This window comes from Choloepus didactylus, chromosome 9 (assembly GCF_015220235.1).
Source record: "Choloepus didactylus isolate mChoDid1 chromosome 9, mChoDid1.pri, whole genome shotgun sequence".
Lineage (NCBI taxonomy): Eukaryota > Metazoa > Chordata > Mammalia > Pilosa > Megalonychidae > Choloepus > Choloepus didactylus.
Window position 1 is genome coordinate 85241276 of NC_051315.1, and position 5679 is coordinate 85246954.

The following is a 5679-nucleotide window of genomic DNA, read 5'->3' on the forward strand; positions in this document are numbered from 1 at the left end:
TTCCTTCTTACTGCCGCGTAGTATTCCATCGTGTGTATATACCACATTTTATTTATCCACTCATCTGTTGATGGACATTTGGGTTGTTTCCATCTCTTGGCAATTGTGAATAATGCTGCTATGAACATTGGCGTGCAGATATCTGTTCGTGTCACTGCTTTCCGATCTTCCGGGTATATCCCGAGAAGTGCAATCGCTGGATCGAATGGTAGCTCTATCTCTAGTTTTCTAAGGAACTGCCAGACTGACTTCCAGAGTGGCTGAACCATTATATAGTCCCACCAACAATGAATAAGAGTTCCAATTTCTCCACATCCCCTCCAGCATTTGTAGTTTCCTGTTTGTTTAATGGCAGCCATTCTAACCGGTGTTAGATGGTATCTCATTGTGGTCTTAATTTGCATCTCTCTAATAGCTAGTGAAGCTGAACATTTTTTCATGTGTTTCTTGGCCATTTGTATTTCCTCTTCAGAGAACTGTCTTTTCATATCTTTTGCCCATTTTATAATTGGGCTGTCTGTACTATTGTCATTGAGTTGTAGGATTTCTTTGTATATGCAAGATATCAGTCTTTTGTCAGATACATGGTTTCCAAAAATTTTTTCCCATTGAGTTGGCTGCCTCTTTACCTTTTTGAGAAATTCCTTTGAGGTGCAGAAACTTCTAAGCTTGAGGAGTTCCCATTTATCTATTTTCTCTTTTGTTGCTTGTGCTTTGGGTGTAAAGTCTAAGAAGTGGCCTCCTAATACAAGGTCTTGAAGATGTTTTCCTACATTATCTTCTAGGAGTTTAATGGTACTTTCTTTTATATTGAGATCCTTGGTCCATTTTGAGTTAATTTTTGTGTAGGGGGTGAGGTAGGGGTCCTCTTTCATTCTTTTGGATATGGATATCCAACTCTCCCAGCCCCATTTGTTGAAAAGACCATTATGGCTCAGTTCGGTGACTTTGGGGGCCTTATCAAAGATCAGTCGGCCATAGATCTGAGGGTCTATCTCTGAATTCTCAATTCGATTCCATTGATCTATATGTCTATCTTTGTGCCAGTACCATGCTGTTTTGGCAACTGTGGCTTTATAATAAGCTTCAAAGTCAGGGAGTGTAAGTCCTCCCACTTCGTTTTTCTTTTTTAAAGTGTCTTTAGCAATTCGAGGCATCTTCCCTTTCCAAATAAATTTGATAACTAGCTTTTCCAAGTCTGCAAAGTAGGTTGTTGGAATTTTGATTGGGATTGCATTGAATCTGTAGATGAGTTTGGGTAGAATTGACATCTTAATGACATTTAGCCTTCCTATCCATGAACATGGAATATTTTTCCATCTTTTAAGGTCCCCTTCTATTTCTTTTAGTAGAGTTATGTAGTTTTCTTTGTATAGGTCTTTTACATCTTTGGTTAAGTTTATTCCTAGGTACTTGATTTTTTTAGTTGCTATTGAAAATGGTATCTTTTTCTTGAGTGTCTCTTCAGTTTGTTCATTTCTAGCATATAGAAACATTACTGACTTATGTGCATTAATCTTGTATCCCGCTACTTTGCTAAATTTGTTTATTAGCTCTAGTAGGTGTATCGTTGATTTCTCAGGGTTTTCTAGATATAAGATCATATCATCTGCAAACAATGACAGTTTTACTTCTTCTTTTCCAATTTGGATGCCTTTTATTTCTTTGTCTTGCCGGATTGCCCTGGCTAGCACTTCCAGCACAATGTTGAATAACAGTGGTGACAGCGGGCATCCTTGTCTTGTTCCTGATCTTAGAGGGAAGGCTTTCAGTCTCTCACCATTGAGTACTATGCTGGCTGTGGGTTTTTCATATATGCTCTTTATCATGTTGAGGAAGTTTCCTTCAATTCCTACCTTTTGAAGTGTTTTTATCAAAAAGGGATGTTGGATTTTGTCAAATGCTTTTTCAGCATCTATTGAGATGATCAATTGATTTTTCCCTTTCGAGTTTTTAATGTGTTGTAATACATTGATTGTTTTTCTTATGTTGAACCATCCTTGCATGCCTGGAATGAACCCCACTTGGTCATGGTGTATGATTTTTTTAATGTGTCTTTGGATTCGATTTGCAAGTATTTTGTTGAGGATTTTTGCATCTATATTCATTAGGGAGATTGGCCGGTAGTTTTCCTTTTTTGTAGCATCTTTGCCTGGTTTTGGTATTAGATTGATGTTAGCTTCATAAAATGAGTTAGGTAGTGTTCCATTTTTTTCAATGTTTTGAAAGAGTTTGAGTAAGATTGGTGTCAGTTCTTTCTGGAAAGTTTGGTAGAATTCCCCTGTGAAGCCATCTGGCCCTGGGCATTTATTTGTGGGAAGATTTTTGATGACTGATTGGATCTCTTTGCTTGTGATGGGTTGGTTGAGGTCTTCTATTTCTTCTCTGGTCAGTCTAGGTTGTTCATATGTTTCCAGGAAATTGTCCATTTCTTCTACATTATCCAGTTTGTTGCCATACAGTTGTTCATAATATCCTCTTATAATTTTTTTAATTTCTTCAGGATCTGCAGTTATGTCACCTTTTTCATTCATTATTTTGTTTATATGGGTCTTCTCTCTTTTTGATTTTGTCAGTCTAGCTAGGGGCTTGTCAATCTTGTTGATCTTCTCAAAGAACCAACTTTTGGTGATATTTATCCTTTCTATTGTTTTTTTGTTCTCTATGTCATTTATTTCTGCTTTAATCCTTGTTATTTCTTTTCTTGTACTTGGTTTAGGATTGGTTTGCTGTTCATTTTCTAGCTTCTTCAGTTGATCCATTAGTTCTTTGATTTTGGCTCTTTCTTCCTTTTTAATATATGCGTTTAGTGCTATAAATTTCCCCCTTAGCACTGCTTTTGCTGCATCCCATAGGTTTTGGTATGTTGTGTTCTCATTTTCATTCGTCTCTATATATTTAGCAATTTCTCTTGCTATTTCTTCTTTAACCCACTGATTGTTTAGGAGTGTGTTGTTTAACCTCCAGGTATTTGTGAATTTTCTAAGTCTCTGATGGTTATTGACTTCTAATTGTATTCCATTGTGGTCAGAGAATGTGCTTTGAATAATTTCAATCTTTTTAAATTTATTGAGGCTTGTTTTATGTCCCAGCATATGATCTATTCTGGAGAAAGTTCCGTGAGCACTAGAAAAGTATGTGTATCCTGTTGATTTGGGATGTAATGTCCTGTAGATGTCTGTTAAATCTAATTCATTTATCAGATTGTTTAGGTTTTCAATTTCCTTATTGGTCTTCTGTCTGGTTGATCTATCTATAGGAGAGAGTGATGTGTTGAAGTCTCCCACAATTATTGTGGAAACATCAATTGCTTCCTTTAGTTTTGCCAATGTTTCTCTCATGTATTTTGTGGCACCTTGATTGGGTGCATAGACATTTACGATTGTTATTTCTTCTTGCTGAATTGCCCCTTTTATTAGTATGTAGTGGCCTTCTTTGTCTCTCAAAACATCCCTGCATTTGAAGTCTATTTTATCTGAGATTAATATTGCTACACCTGCTTTCTTTTGGCTGTAGCTTGCATGAAATATTTTTTTCCATCCTTTCACTTTCAGTTTCTTTGTGTCCCTGTGTCTAAGATGAGTCTCTTGTATGCAACATATTGATGGTTCATTTTTTTTGATCCATTCTGCGAATCTATATCTTTTAATTGGGGAGTTTAATCCATTTACATTCAACGTTAAAACCGTGAAGGCATTTCTTGAATCGGCCATCTTATCCTTTGGATTATGTTTGCCATATTTTTCCCTCTCTCTATTAATATCCTTTATTGTACCCATACCGAATCTCTTTAGTACTGAACCTTTCTCCAAGTCTCTCTGTCCTGTCTTTGTTTCTCTGTCTGTAGGGCTCCCTTTAGTATCTCCAGTAGGGCAGGTCTCTTGTTAGCAAATTCTCTCAGCATTTCTTTGTCTGTGAAAAATTTAAGCTCTCCCTCAAATTTGAAGGAGAGCTTTGCTGGATAGAGTATTCTTGGCTGGAAATTCCTCTCACTCAGAATTTTAAATATATCGTGCCACTGCCTTCTCGCCTCCATGGTGGCTGCTGAGTAGTCACTACTTAGTCTTATGCTGTTTCCTTTGTATGTGGTGAATTGCTTTTCTCTTGCTGCTTTCAGAACTTGCTCCTTCTCTTCTATGTTTGACAGTGTGATCAGTATATGTCTCGGAGTGGGTTTTTTTGGATTTATTCTATTTGGAGTTCGCTGAGCATTTATGATTTGTGTATTTATGTTGTTTAGAAGATTTGGGAAGTTTTCCCCAACAATTTCTTTGAATACTCTTCCTAGACCTTTACCCTTTTCTTCCCCTTCTGGGACACCAATGAGTCTTATATTCGGACGTTTCATATTATCTATCATATCCCTGAGGTCCATTTCGAGTTTTTCAATTTTTTTCCCCATTCTTTCTTTTATGTTTTCATTTTCCATTCTGTCATCTTCCAGGTCACTGATTCGTTGTTCAACTTCCTCTAGTCTTGTACTATGAGTGTCCAGAATCTTTTTAATTTGGTCAACAGTTTCTTTAATTTCCATAAGATCATCCATTTTTTTATTTAGTCTTGCAATGTCTTCTTTATGCTCTTCTAGGGTCTTCTTGATTTCCTTCATATCCCGTACTAGGGTCTCATTGTTCATCTTTAGTTCTTTGAGTAGCTGCTCTAGGTGTGTCTCTTCTGGTCTTTTGATTTGGGTGCTTGGGCTTGGGTTATCCATATCGTCTGGTTTTTTCATATGCTTTATAATTTTCTGTTGTTTTTGGCCTCGTGGCATTTGCTGAACTTGATAGGGTTCTTTTAGGGTTTGTAGACCAGTTGAAGTCCTTATCTCTAATTTATCAGATCTAGAGCTTCATGGAGTACACTTTCTCTAACTAACCAGCAGGTGGCATCCACGAGCCACCTGTTCTCCACAATCCAGATCTCCCCTGCTTAGCCTTTTTGGTGAGTGGGGGAGTGAGTCTTGTGGGGCCCAATTGGTGTCCCAAGCTTGCGTGTGTAGTTGGTGTTGCCTGCCCTGTATGTGGGGCGTGTTTCTGGGCAGTCGGGGAGGGGGGGTGGCCCTAACAATCAAATCTCCCTGATGATCCTAGAGTTTTAAAGCTACTGCAATAGTCTAATCCTTCAGTTCAGTCCTGCCACAGTTTGTCTCTGCCACTGACCCACAAGTCTTTGGTATTGGCGTATGGCTCCTGAGACTTGCAAGTGGGCCCCTCTTCCAGGCTGTGCACCCCGGGTCCTCTGTTGAGGGATGACTGTGCTATGTCACAGGTGAGTGCCGTCCCCCCAGGGCAGTTCTGGGCTGCTGGGCTGTGTTGGGAGGCTCCCAGTCTGCTCAAATGATGGCTGAATGGGGCTCTGTTAATTCACACTGCTCCCCCTTCCCAGCTCTGGGACATTCAGCTGAGGTTGCAGGGAGGGCTAATGTCCACGCCCAGTTTTGTGGTGTGTGCCTGTTATTTGAAGCACTTCCGTCACACTGGGTTGTCTGGGGCAGCTCTGGGCTATGGGGCTGGCGATGGGCAGGAGTGTTTCCTGTCCACCAGGATGGTGGCTGTGAGCGGACACCCCCCCTTTTCTTGGGAAGTTGTGTTGTTTAGTGAATTTTCTCAGCCACTGGATTATTGCCTTTTGTCTCAGAGCTCTCTTAGTTCTGCTCTTGACTTGACGTGCCCAAATTTC